The following is a 15,385-nucleotide window of genomic DNA, read 5'->3' on the forward strand; positions in this document are numbered from 1 at the left end:
GCAGAGAGGCGCGGTATAAATCTGGCGGAGCCATCTCTCCCGCGCGCGCGCGCGCGCGAATATCATCGCGCGCTCTTCCGAGTCGCGGGGATGAGTAAGCTGAGGCAGGGTTGCCGTGAGGCGCGCTATGAACGACGCTTCGTGGCGTTTCGTGGGCGCATCGCGTGCGATACAACGTTGCCGGCGATAGAGATGGCTGCTCGGGGCCCGTTGGGGATGCACACGCACGACGGCCTGGTCGGAGCGCGCGCGGAGGACGAGGAGGCCATCCACCCTACCGACGCTCGTTCACGCGAAGTATACCGCCGCGTCCTTCCCCCTCCTCTTCCCACCACTTTTGCGAACTGCGCAACAACGTGCGCGCGCGAATCCGCGCGTCCTGTGTGCGTGCGTGCGCACGTGTTCGTGCGTCAGATCTGCGTCGTAAGAAAAATTACGCACGTGTTACGCACGTCGCGCGAAACGTATCTCTCCTTCGAGTCGGTTTGAATCGTTTCGATGACGAACCGCTGTCGTGATTCGCCTCGTAGGAATGCGTCTCGAGAAGTCAACGCCCCGAGGTTTATTAGATCGAATGGATTTCAAATCGCTCGTCCACGCGTGAGCGGAGAAGTTTCACTCTCGTCGCGCGCGATCCTGGGACGTTCGTTCCGTCGTATCGATGAGCAATCGGAATATTCGCGCACCCATGTCGTCGCATGTGCCCGCGGGGAGAGTCGATTACCAAGGCCGTCGTGCCTCGCGCACGCTACAGTTTCGCGAACCGCGAATTCGCGCGCGGTCAACGCTGTTACGTGGGCGTAAAAATCGATTCCAAACTGTGCACGTTGCAACAGCTTGCTTTTTCGCGCGGCTCTCGCTTTCTCCGAGCGAGTTCTCTCGTCGAGCCATCGGCTACTTCGCAAAGGTACGCGCGCGGCAGAGCTTTATTTTCCCGCGTCGCTCGATGCCTTTCCTTTCCCACGATTACTGAGGTTTTCGCACCTGTTCTTCGTCTTAACCACAAGATTCCTCGACTCTGATATATTAATCCGATTATTTAACATTATACGTATATGAGAGGGAATAATGTTAAAAATTTGAAAATTAATTTGCATTCTTTATGTCATACACACATACTCTAATTTGGAACGCGTAAAAGTCTTTCATCTTTATTTTCTTCTTTAAATAAAGAATTTTTTGGGAGGGTCAAAAGTCATTGTCGTCGTTTGCGAATAACGATATTCTGCATGTACCGTTTTGTGTACACATTTTGACGTCACTAGCCGGCTCCGCCGTCAATCCCCATTTTGGGACTCGCGATAGGTTTCACGGACATAGGGATGTATCGTGCGGCGAAGGAAAAAGAGAGAGAAGAAGACCGCGAGAGGGAGAATAAGGACGAATAAGGAAGAGAGAAAGAAGAAAGAGAGAGAGAGAAGGCAGAGTCACTGGAGAAGAGAGTGGGGGGCCCGGGTAACGCCCGGGAAACCAAAACAAACCGGACTTCTGTGTGTTGGCGTGTACGACGCGCGTCGATCCGTGGCGTGTGGTGAGGGTCGGACGTTGACCCTTCATCGAATACACCGATGCCTCACGCACGGAGTATACAGGGTATACGGGGTGGCGGGAGAAAAACCTACGGGTTTGTTGTGAGACCTTCATACCCGGCGACGACGACGATGGCGATGGCGATGGCGATGGTAGACGGTGATGAGAGACTCCGTAATAAGGAGCGGAGAATTTCAGAATATGGCGTAAACGAGGACGGGGGATCTAGCTCTCTCTCTAGCTCTATCTTCTAGAAGAAGAAGCGAGAGAGAGGAGAAGGGATTGACCGCAACGAGACGAGCGGAGGAGCCACGTGTGATGCGGCAGGTACGATAAAGGCCGGTTGTGTCGAGTCGTCGAAGAATCGGTGGATTTTGCGAGGGGATGGATGCGTTTATAGTGCTTGATAGTTTTTATTACCACGACGTATAAAATGCGTTCAATTGGATAACCGTGATCCAGCTACGAACATGGGATATTCGTACTCTATTCGAGAGAATATCGCGATGAACTTGCCGAGACGGAAATGAAACGAAAGGCAGACGATGAAAAAAAAAAAACGGCATTGTTGGAAAATTTTCGGTAATCGAGCGATCCACGTGATCTGTGCAACAACGGCAAGGGAGAACAAAAGCCCGGCGTTTTCCCGTCGAACGACGCGGTCGTAAAGTAGCGAGCTGGAAAAAAGCACGCTCAGCTGGGACACGTCGCAGCACGCGATTCGGTGCAATTTACAAGGAAGAACCGAGGTCGTCGACACAGGGGGACAGAGACGGAGAGAATCGTTTCAAATACACGAAGGGAGGTGAGGAGAGGATAGTAGTCACCCGTGAGTCACGACGGGATTCTCTACCAGAGGATGTTCGACGCATTTGCTACCTTCCGTTGTATCCGGAAGAACGAAAAGCACTGTTTACTTGTACATAAAGTCTATCGTTAGTCAACCTTCGCTATCTACTTTCCTTTTAAAATACGTATAATCAAAAATTGAGAAATGTAATCTATATCGACATTCTGTCCCTGCGATAGAGATAGTAACCGGAAACTTTGATACAGAACGTTTACATATTTTCAGGGCACGAGTGTCAAAGAACGGAATTCGTATTAATGTTGACCGATTCGAATTTTATAATTATACGAATTTATAAATAGATCGGTAATCGATCAAATGTTTAAACATCTGCTCCTAAATTTTGCTCCAAAACAAACGTGTTTTTTTCACTTCACTCGAGACATAAGAGGAATCAATATTTGTATTTTTCATTCATTGAACGTGCGATTGAAATCGCGCCGTCCGCAGTCTCCGTCTCTCTCTCTCTTATCGATATTTACATTCCGCCAGTGCGTTGCCTCTTTATCTTTCTCTTTCCCCAAAGTACAATGGCATCCGGTGAGCCTTTCGGCACAGCCATCGCGATGTTGCAACCATCGGGAAGAGAGGTGAATACCAACATTGTTACCGAGTCGCGGCCACAAAGGAATTTCCATATCAGGCCCGAACAAATTCACATTTTCGCAAGGAGCATTTCGCCCCTAATTAGTCGCATGACTTTCCCCGGCGATCCTCTTACGATCTCGGCGGCATTTCCAGACACGTACGAAAATTCTCAATGTTGGATCTCGCGGCCATTGTGTGTCGGACTTTATGAAGGTCAGCGCCGCGTCCGTCGCTGAGAAGGCTGCTAGGCGATGGTTGCCCGATGCTCACGAGCAAGAGGATCGTGCGACTGCGACGCGTGCGAATAAGAGAGGAGGAAGAGAGAGACGAAGAGAAACGTAGGGAAAGGAGGATAACGCGAACTGTCGAGAGAAACGGCGGCGCGGGAGGAACGGCCGCGCCTGCGCAGATGCGTTGTTTACGTCGCCGGTTTGCAGCGTGGACCCCGCTGGCATCTCGTTGAAATGGTGGAGGACGCCCGTTCAGCGAGCCCTATATATATACGTATATACACACGTATATATTACACGTAGAGAGCCGATGGGAGAAAATGAGAAGTGACGCCGAACGAGGACGATGCACTTTTCGAGCCGAGATACCTTGAGCCTCTCTAGACCGTATCGATACATCGCTCAAGCGAACAATCGTACAACCCTTTTTTGTATTTCTTCTCTACATCATTTCTATTCTTTTTAATTCGCGATTATTTCCTATTTAAATGTTTTGATATTTCGATATCTATTTGCATGTATTTTAATGAAACGTCGAAAATTTTCATGTATTATCTCTGAAATGAGCTGTATTGCGGAACACGTACAATTATCAGAAAACCGCGAATCCAGCGAAAACACGGTGAAAGGTAGAAAGTCGCGAGAGTGAGACGCGTTACATGTGACATTTGTGAGAACGTGAGCGCGTTCGCACTGACAATGAGTAAGATTCACGCGCTCACGAGATTCCCAGAACCTATCGCTAGCTGTATCTCTTGCACGATACGTGATTTAAATGGCTTCATTAGTAAAGTGAAATAAATTCGGAGTAGTGTTACAGCTGATATGCGTTAAACGTTTTTCAAGCGAAATACAAGCGGCCAAATCGCATCATCTTTATCGCATTTATATTCGCATATTTCGTAGCAAGAGATACACAAAAGAGGAAATTCCTGTGACGGGCAGAGATTATTTTCACGGAACACAAAATCCAGTATCCCAAGCCACATGCAATTTTTTTTTTCAAGACTGTAGACTTGTATATCGTCGTTTATGCACATTGTATTCAATATACCGGCGCGGTCGGGCCTCGTTAGACAATAAACCAACCCTCCCGCCTCGTCTCCCTGCCTAGCTATCCCGAGATAAAGCTACAGCTGAAAACTGGTAGTACCGTTTGAATACTAAAAATACAATTTAAGCATCGGCGACAATCGTTGCAATTAATCTTTAATTGCGCGCTACATGGCACATATTCACCGTTAACCATTTAATAGTTTCTGGCGCAAACAGGTATCGAACAATTTTTCGATACGTGGAATATTAATATATGGGAATGTTAAAATAAACACGAGACTTTTCCTTTCATGCACATATGTAATTTTCCATTATTCCTTTAATTTTTCGCATTTCTGCGCAACGTTGATAAAATCATCTATTCGTTCTTAAATATTTTTATTAGATGTAATATTAGATTTTAATATTAGATATATTAAATGTAAATTTTTTATATTTATTTACGCTAAAAGATTATTGTACTTTTATAATTTCGTTACTGATTATTCATATTAATTTTCTCTATTATAATAAATATAGAAATTGATGAAAAGAAATTATTAAAATTTCATAATTTTTTTTAAAGAAAATAGGAAATGAGTCGATTATAAAAAAATTAAAACTAATAATTATGATATGAAAAAATAAATTAAAACTATGAAAAAATAAATTAAAACTAATAATTATGATATTGATTGCTGCATTGTGCAACACTGGGATTAATATTGTGAAAGTTATTTACGGATTGATAGTATATAATTCGTTCGCCAGCTCGCGCTGCTTTTAATATGCGTTGAATAAAGAGGAATCGAAGCAGTTAGCGTTCACCAATTTTCACACTCGCGTCATGTCGCGATTGGCGCGGTTAAATAAAGACGTGTATTTTTTCAAGGATGACTACGCTTGAGAGAGGAAAGAAGAAAAGAAATATTTATTCGAGCACGCTTATCGGTGAGGCGGTAAAACGCGAATGCGTGTTGTTTCCAAACTCGACGGATGTTCCGATTCGACGCGTCGTATCGGCCAAGGAAAGTTCAATAACCGCCACAAGGTCACGCGGCTAATTTTATTGCGTAAAAAGAGAACCGGTGCTCGATAGCTAGCGAACTTTCGGTCCGTCCAATTATCGCTCGTATGCACGGTAGTAAAAATTTGCACGCACGTCTGATTTTGCAGCGTTTTAGTAATCAATATTGTCCGCCGTTAATTTTAGTCAAGTCCTTTCCCTGTTTTCATCGTAAAATGAAAATAACTAACTTTTCTTAGCATCATTTTATCGAGCTTTTGGCGTATCATAAAATCTGAAAAATGAAAAATTAATCAGAACAAATTCGATAATTTTAGCTATACTATTTTACACGCTTAAGCTATATTTTTGTATCTTGCAATCATAACATTGTTACAAAGATAAGAAGAAAAAGAGAGAAATATTGCAATGTCAGATGTATATTTAATGCAAGGCGGATTGTTGTAACTAGATCTTAGAGATTGAATTCGAAATTGACAAAATTATTTTATAACATGATATTGAAGTTTTGCGTGAAAAACAGTTAAATTTGGATTCGGCGCGGCACAAAATCCAGCACTTGAAAAAATAAGAAGCAGTGGATTTTGTGGGTGTCAATTCGCACGCTTATTTATTCAATAGCGAATGTTGGCGTGTTTAGATCTACGGAGATGATACAATAGTCATGTGAAAATGCGTACGTATTTACGTCACGCGTTGGAATGAGGGAGTAGGTATTTTAAAGACATGTTTGTTCCGAGCAAACTCAAGTTTCGTTTCGCGATTAGACAGCATCTTATTCGCATTGTGATTATACAATAATGCAACGTATACAGAGTTTTCTTTCCTTCATTCTCTTTTTTTCTCACACCTTGTTACAAAGACATCCGCTCAAAAATCTTCGTTTATTCCACGCTTTAAATTTCATTTCTGCATTCAAGATGCTAATAAGCATATTCCCATTAAATGCGTCGCAATTCAATGACAGATATACTGTTTCAAGCATCATCATGTTTATATACACAATCTTCTTTGTAGGCACAAAGTTGAATTCGATCGTACTAGAAACATAAGATCTATATGCGACTTGTGCGCATATTCGGACTTCGTTCAATTCGCGCTAATCAATGCAACGAAAACGCTTTCAAATCATCATTCGCCATTCCTCCTTCACGTGATTTTATTCGCGACGCTCACAATCGTTATTCATCTTCGTATCGCGAGATTCGAAATTCGCTTGCATCAGCCAACGAACGATTGCAAGAATGATGGCTCTCGCCTTTCGAATTCGCCGATAGAACCGGGTTCACGTGCCCGCCAACTGTTAGATTCGGGTCGGTACCGCGGCAAAGTCAAGGTCATTACTTTCGCGAATCTTTCTACGAAGGTGAGTGGGCGGGCACCGGACGAGGTCCTAACTGGTCGATCGGTTGTACCAGCCGGTTGAACAAAACCGCAGAGAGAAAGAGAGAGAGAACGAGAGATACTATGAAGGTAACCTTACCCTAGGGCAGGACTATCTGCTTTTACATTTGATCGTCAATTATCAGACATCTCCTGTTTCTCTCTCTCTTTCGCTATGTTTTCTTATTTATAAATCTTTTTTTGTGTCGAAACATATCATTGACGAAACTCATTATCTATAGATTTGAGCGTCTGAATCTTTGCCCGCAATTTCAAAAGCCGTCTGACATCTTATCTCTCGCAATATAAATATTTTTAATTTATTAACAACTTCCTTGATTCCGCGTCTTATTATCATAATTAATTCGATACAATTAATTTTCTTTCCTTATCCATTATACGATTGCTTTCATTTCTCCCCGTAATTTAATTATATTCTCAAGGATTGCGTACAATGTATTTCTGGTTAATTTCCTTTTCACTGTCCTCATTTTCAGATCTTTACCCATTACATTATTATTTATTACAATTTTCATTCTCCCGTTATTCACTCCTGGATCCCTCGGAGGGATCGTTTAGGTCGATCCCTGTGTACATTTATTGAATCATAAATCGCTTTGTGATTTTCAAGCAAAACTTTCTCGACGGGATAAAACTTCTCCCCGTCTTTCTTGCGCGCTCTTACCCTCGATCGGTGAGCGGCTGCTGCTCTTGCGCGGCGCAACGAATCAGCTGGGCACGCACGAGCGGAGTGCGAGAGAGCGAGCGCGCCCGCTTGAGCGTGACAACGCGATTGATTCTCGCCGGTACTGTCAACGGCCTTGCCATGCCGTAGACACACACCACCGGTTCTCCTCGACTTAGCCGAGTTGAGCAATAAAGTGGGCGCGGCCCGTCTTAGGACCAGTTTACAGTTACGTACTTTGCGCGCAGGAACGAGATGTATTCGCGATTCTTTTATCAGCGGACTCGATCGCGATCGTGTCCAAGGCATCGAAAACATGAGAAACGAAACGAATGCAAAAAGTTGAGTCCCACATACTGTCGCTCGCGTTGATCAACTGTATCTACCGGAATTATGTCTTTATTGACCTCTTTCTGCTTAAAAAAGCTTCAGAAGTTTTCCCACGACACCTTTTACATATCTGTGTGAAATTTCTCTCTCAGATGTCTTGTCTGTTGCATTAAATCGTTTTGAAATCAATGTCCTTTATCGAGAAATTTCATAGAAATAACTGTGCCCTGTATGTGATAAGTTTTACGAATTGCTATGAATGATCAAAATAATATATTGAAAATCGAATATTGCATATTATCGTTTAGTACTTTCGATCACGTCGGTTTCACTGGTGGGCTAGAGAATCGCGAGGAGATAGATGACTTTCCAACTCGAGATCGATCCGGGAGAAAGTTACTTGCAGTCTACGCCGATGTCGAAACGGCTTATGTAAAACGTTATAACCAGCCGACGAGCTTAACCTGGGAATTTAATCGCGATTCGTGTGTTTTCTTCGGCTCCGAGAAAAGAAAAATCGCACTTTTCGATAATGAAATGACCATCGCGTCTTTATATTTGCGGAGAAACGACGATAATCGATAGACAACAACGTTATCGCGAGCTTTAAATGCTCAGTGTTTGTGTTATCGTTTTCGCATAATGCTGGATCGTCAAAGATCCCATGTATCATCGGCATCGTGACACTAGATGATCGTTTCTCGGCTAGACTCTTAAAGGCATTAATTGCACAAGATACTTTCGCAGCTGGAGGTCAAGGTAAAGTACGCGAGGACGGTCGATACACGTGGCATTCGCGCGGGCGCAGAAGGCGTTTCGATACGCGGTCGTTTTTTTTTTTTTTTTTTCCAAGTCAAACGACACGAAAAGCCTCCCGCGAGATATTATAAAAATCTTTGCGTCAAGTATAATAATTATCGAAAGATTGAAACTGGTCGAGATATTATCGCGCTCGCAATAAAATTCGCGTCACCTTGAATTTAAAATACATGTCGCACACCACGATAGAGATCTAGCTGTCACGAGCGTTTATTATTAGAGCGGGATGTCGCGCTAAACCGACGGGAGTCATCGAGAAGATTACGAAACACCGTCGTCGACTACCCACGGCTATCTATCTGTGCATGGGAAAAGCAAAAATAACAGAAGCGTTGAGAGCTCGTCCGCACGTGTTATATGAACGTAAAAGACACAAAGTCCAAAGACCGTACAACTACTTCATATGTGAATGCTGCGCAAAACGCGAAAGACCGAATAATTGTTAAATTTACGAGCGATTTTTTATTAAAGCAGCGGCGAAATTTAAACCGAAAAAAATGACAAATATGACACCTTGTCTCGTGTCACGATCGCGCTCGATAAAGAGGCCGCGTTGCTGGACGACGCGTCAATTTGGCGTGCGTAAAAAAAGGCAGTCAGGACCTAGGACAACGAGTGGCATGGCACGGTATCTCATCCCCACCGCAGTGTGCCTGGTTACCAGCTGAAATTCGCGAACGCGCGTCCTTGGCTCTCCTCCCAGCCGAAAAAAGTTCTAACAATGCGAGACAGACTGAGGGAGAGAGAGAGAAAGAGAGGGGGGAGAGGTGATGAACAGTCTAACATTGACTGCAATAAAGAGCTCAACGCTCCAGACGTGACGTCACACGCCGTAGTAAGCTAAAATAATCGAGTGTTCTAGCGGCAATATTGACACTCTTGTCAATTCGACAACTTGAATAAACTGTTTTTTTTTAATGTATGTATGTCTATTACAGTCGCAATGAAAGCCTTATGTGCGGTATTATTATTAGTTTTGACGTAATATCACCTGATAAATTTATATTTTAGTATTTGAATATTAAAAGACACGATTAAATCCAATCATCATAAGAAAATTATTATATTATTATTAATATAATTATTATAATAATTTAATGATATAACAATATAACAATTACTATAATTATTAAGTATGATCGTGTAATTATGGGCAATTTGACAAATTGTACATCTTTCTTATAGTAGCTCGAGGGAATTTTTTTTCGTTAATACATGAAAGAAAAATAAAAAATCTTTCGCAATTTTACGTGACGTCATACAGAAAGCAGAAGTAACCGAAAGACGTCATTAGAGTATATCGCGCAAGGAAAAGAAACCTCGTGGATGATTTCAACCTACTCGTGACGTCACAACTGAGGAACCGAGAATTTTATTAGCAGTCAATCCCGTTTGCGAAACTTCCCTCGACACGTGACGCACGACATACCTTGACGTCGACGGCGAGTTTGGAACATTCGTCGGCGGAATGACAATTTCGTCCTATCACCTACCTAATGTGCACGTCCCTCCTAATGATCTCCGTGAATCCTATTTATACCTGTCTCGCGCTCGATACGAACGTAACCGGCACGACCGGTAACGGTATCTCGGACGGATGGACGGTCGATTGTATATTTTCGCCAGTGTCACTACGACGAGTACACACGTTGTCGTAAGGAATCCAAGGAATCGCGCGCGGAATTCCTAAGTTTCACGAACTGCGTGACACACACACAGTCGTTCGGAGGATTATCTCATCGTGCGGGCAAGAACTTCCGACGTGTAACGCTACAATTGCAATTTCAGTTGTCAGTGCGACATGTCAGGTATAATAATACCGATGCCAAATTATCACGATGTCTCCTTGTCTTTGTATGCGAGATATTAAACTTTCCAGCGAAGCAAGGATGTCAGCTTTGCCTTATTGAAATCGCGAATACTAGGAAGTAGTCTTAATTTATTAATAATGAAGTTTAATGAAAATAAAGATGTACCTCTCGTCTCTTTTTCTGATTTTTATATTTATAATAGAGTTTTATATAAAGAATGACGATCGATATTCGAATTTCGAGTCTTATTCATCGTGCTGATAAATTTGGCAGTAAGATCTGCTAAATTAATTAAATGAAAACTGGTATTGAAAAGTAGCTGTCCTTTCTCATTCAACCTGATAGGTTCTCCTATTGCTTGGCCAGAGGGAAGGGTGCCATTCTCCAGTTATCCAATGACTGCCACGTCAAACCTTACAAGGTCATCGAGGCGGTAGTCACTAATAATAAGGCTACTCTTAAAACTGTATACGCGATGCAGCCTTTCGAAGAATAATATTCGTTGTTTCTTGATTTTGTTTCTTTTATTTCTGACTGATGTGACTTTGAACGGAGTATCCCGACATTATTTCCAGTTGAAAATTTCCAACGAAATTGCAGAATGCGCCAAATTCAAGAGGCCAGAGGCGACTCTAGAAATTTAAATGTCCGGCTCTGGAAATTTAAATGTCTGGCTGTGATTTTACGAATTTAACCGGTTGTGAGAGATTTTCCTTAATTTTTTATTCAATTTAAATCTAAATATTTAATACCTTAAATCTAAATATTTAATACCTTAAATATATGCGTGTGATAAAGCAACATCAATATGTGCAAACTCGTTTCTATTCTTTAACAAATTGAATTTAACTAATCAACACTATGGAAAAAGGATAACTGAATTTGACTTTTGTCGAACAAAATGGATAAAAAAAAGACTAGCTGTATTGAATTTCAATGCAAGTCGAATATACATAAGGCTCAAGAAGATTGCGATAATTTATCATATTTCGAGAAAACAATCAATTACGCGCAATTGGCGGGAATTAATAGCGATACAGCGGACAAAGAGAAGAAGAAAGAGACGACGGCGAGTATTTCCTACGTACGTAATGTCGGTGTCATGGTCGCTGACTTATGTCATGCGATGCCTACGGCGCATCACGCGAATGGAATCATTTTGTTATAAAAACATTTACAACTGATAGCGGGACGAAGTAACGACAGATTCAGATGAAGCGATAAAACTTTCCTGACGCGTATAAAATCTCCGAATCGAGTGATGTTATTTCCCGAAAAGAGAAAGACGTTGGAGGAGAATTCCGTTTTTCGAATTGTATTATCAAGAGGATGCAAAAACTGGGAATCTTTCCACACGAATGTGTTCTTTGAATTTTAATAGAGCAATATCCTATTCGACGTGTCGATATTCGTTATCGGAAATCGTGTAATTAGAAATCATATTGCCAAGCGATGACCCTGACTCTGCACGCGCGGCAGATTTTATCTGCGATTTGTGCAGCAAAAGCGAGACGTAGCGTGAGGATTTGTTTCCAACTTGATAGAGACTCGAGATCAAACCGTTTTACGAGTCACTGTTACTAACACACAGTTTCGAATCGAGCGATCGAGAGCGGTCTTTATCAGGGGTATGCAATTTTTTCCGCGTTGGAAAATTACTTTCTCGTATATACATCATCTTCCGCGGAATTAAAATGTAACGACGGAAAGCCATCTATCCGCTCACCTATTATCGCTTACGTCTCTTCGTTTCCGGGCCGAGTATCTAGAATACGCGAGCGAGGAAATGATACGGAGGGGTATACGATTACGTTGCTAAGGCCGGATCCTCCTTGAGCCGCGGTTGTTGCCGGGCGCGCAGAAATATATGTATGGCGAGCATTACACGACTAACGTCAAGTTTACGCAACGCGTATTACATAAGGTGGACGAACGTATATCGGAATACGACCCGGCAGGGCCGGCCAGCCCGCGCACGCAAATGTCGGCGCAATCGCTGTTGAATCGATGCATCCGATAGCCGGCGATACTTTTCAAGTTCAGATCTCGTATGCGTCATAGTCTATTCTCTCTCCGCGCTCGCGAGCAATTTGCACGTTGCTCCATCGACAGATGTAACGCGCATAATGCGATGTAGAGAGATTTGCATGTACATAAATTACAAGTAAAAAGAAATAAAGGAGAGATATTAAACGGGAATACTTTAAGATTTTGTTATTCGAGATAAAAAGAGCGAAAGCTCGGTAAGCCCATTTCTTTAAATAAATGAATAATAACGATCGATGATTAATGCAATAGCTTTTCTGATCTTTTAGATACGTACAATCGACGAAATAATTGGATTTCTTTCCGTATGAAATTTCTTGAAAAATAAAAGAAATGAAAGAATCTTTTCTTACGAGAAAGATTGAATTTACCAAATATTTTCATTTCGACAAATTAAATATCGAAGTACTTTTATCATTCGTTTCTTCAATAATATAAGGCAAAGGGTATCTGATAAAATTCCTAAATATTTCCTCGGGCTTCCCTCGCGCGTGTCTGCGAAAAAGCGGACTCATCCAATTTCCTCGGTCGACCTAGACTTGCAATCATCGCCAGTACGTCTCCCTTAAAGTCTACAACGAGAGCGCATTTCGAACCGAAATACAATCCCTGGCACCGTCGCAGGAACGGTGCATCGCGTATCACAAAGGCCGAGCAGCTGAAAGCTACTGCTACGAGCGATAATCGGGAAACTTCGTCGACGCGGTATCGCGGCAGCAAGATCTACATCCCGATCACCAGACGGTATGACGACCAACCGAACATCAGAGCCGACGGTCAAGGTCCGCCATTGGGATGCTCGTGCTGACTCGTGCATTTAACCGGCAAAACCTCGGCTAGAAAAGCAGTAGCACGTGGAACTAGAAATAAATCTTCCGTGCGTTGCACACAATTCAACGCACACATCCGCGCGCGCGTGCGCGCGCGCACACACACGTCACCGACAGTCGCACACCGATATAATTTCGCGCGCGTGCAGTCAGGGCCACGGTGACCTTAACTACCTTCCTCCGCACCTCTAGCCCCCCCTTTTCCACGTTGCTACTCCCCCGCGTCTTGCCCCCTCGTCACCGAGCGATGCCGCATTCGAGGGCAACGGGGAGCGCGGGCAGGGGAACGGGCACGTGCCGCTCGCGGTGACGTCACGTGCTGTGCACTGCGACGCGATGCACCAACGGCGCCGGTCCTCGCCGCTCCGAGATCTAGGTCCATGTGCAGGCGTCAACGAGGATATATTCTGGCACGTGCGCGACGTATTTTAATGGAATTTGCCTAATGTCGATTACGACAGATTGTCTCACTGTTTAAAGATTCGCTTCGGTCTCGGTTGATTCGCGTATGTACGGGTATAAAAAAAATCATTTCGGTGATTATCACGGATCGTATCTGCAGAGATCTTCGAGCTATTTAGAAACTCTGCGTATTTGCCTCGAGATCCAACGTTGTGTTATAATTTCTAGGATTAAATTCGATTTATCGCTCTTTTTTTTTTAAGGAGATTCAGATTTCGAATAAAGGAGATTTATAGATTTCGAATAAATATCGATGAGTGGCTATTTGTTTAAATTTGGATTACAATTTCAAGCTTGATTAACTTCAAGGAAATTGTCATCTTAAACGAAACCAGTTTTAAAAGGCTTAGAGGTGCAAGTACATATATCATATTCCGGCGCGTGCACGACCTTTCAATAAGACTTGATGCATATTGATTTCATTCTTCACTTTCGATAATTTATTCGAGAATTAGTAGATATATATGCGCAAACTGATAACTGGTAAGAAAATTTTAATTTATCGGAAAAAAAACGAACAATTGGAGGGAGAATCGATGGTATATCTCTGATCATTTTTTTAACCGGTGTGTATATAGGATGTTTCTGAATAACTGCGAAAAATTTTAGGAAAGATTCTTTATCGAAAATTAAGGGAGGTTTTTCATATAAACATATACTCCTACATCTCTCCCTGTAAAGTTACCCTCCTCCAAAAATGGGGGTAAAAATTAGGTTTTTATTTTTTTCTCAAATTTGGAGCAAATTAAAGAAATGAAATTAGGTAGATATTTTCTACTAGTAAAAAGATTATTTATTAATATTTTTCCCGTATTGTTATAAGGGGATGAAACGAGCAACCCCTATTCAATTTTTTATTAAAACTTTTTAATGTAAATCCCTCTTAATCATCTCCTAAAATTTTTAGCACTTATTAAGAAACACCCTGTATATGTAATCTTCATCGAAAAATATTCTACAATTTTCCTCAACTATTATAAATAGCTTTTTGAAAATCGCCGTATAATCCTCGGCAAATTTTGTCGAATCATGGTTTCGAATATTCGAAGCGTTAGAGCGGCACATGCTAGAAACAAAGGAAATCTTCGTCCAAGCGATACTCTCGTCGATTTATTCGCGCGGCTACGGCACTGCACACGTGGATGTGCATATGTGCCTGCCTGCGCGTGCGCGGGGGAGGGAGGGAGGCGAACGCAATCGTTTCACGATGTAATACACTCGGCTAGGACTTCCTGGCCGCGCTTCCCTCTCTCTGTATTTCTCTTTCCCTCTCTTCTTTGTCTATCGGGATCGTCGTTCATGGATACGATATGGAAATGGTGCATCGTCTCTCTCCTATCTCGATCGAGCGACCTTTCGCGATGACGAGCATTAGGCGATGACAGAATCTAAGGAACGACACCGACGACCTTGGACACGTGTATGTTCGCGGAGATATCCTTGAGGCGGTCAATTGGGTCAGGTGCATGGATACGCACAGGGTGACCACTTCTCTTTCGCGTGGGACTCGTACATGGGGGAAGAAAACTGGAACGTTCCCCGGATTTCGAAAGGAGGGCGAGAAGCGTTTATATATTTATCACTTATCTTATCGGGGATTCTATATTTGTTTTATTACTTTCTGAGCGTATTGTACTGTAATGCAACGATAAAGCGTAGTGAATAGCGATATTCAACTTTGAAATTTTAATGGAGCAAAACGCGCGCGTTATGCTTTTTTAAAACGAAACGAGGACAAACTCGAGGAAAAACGAGAATG

The 15,385-nt window shown here is 42.7% G+C and overlaps 1 protein-coding gene across 6 annotated transcripts in view; it reads right to left on the reverse strand.

Moving 5' to 3' along the window:
* Glut4ef (Glucose transporter 4 enhancer factor) overlaps positions 1–15,385 on the reverse strand; it is an 82,842-nt gene that overhangs the window by 9,919 nt on the left and 57,538 nt on the right. The gene's annotated exons all lie outside the window — the stretch shown is intronic.

The sequence above is a fragment of the Camponotus vicinus genome, unplaced genomic scaffold (assembly GCF_025532165.1).
Source record: "Camponotus vicinus isolate PSW18456_S1 unplaced genomic scaffold, iyCamVici1.0 SCAF_5, whole genome shotgun sequence".
In the NCBI taxonomy this organism is placed as follows: domain Eukaryota; kingdom Metazoa; phylum Arthropoda; class Insecta; order Hymenoptera; family Formicidae; genus Camponotus; species Camponotus vicinus.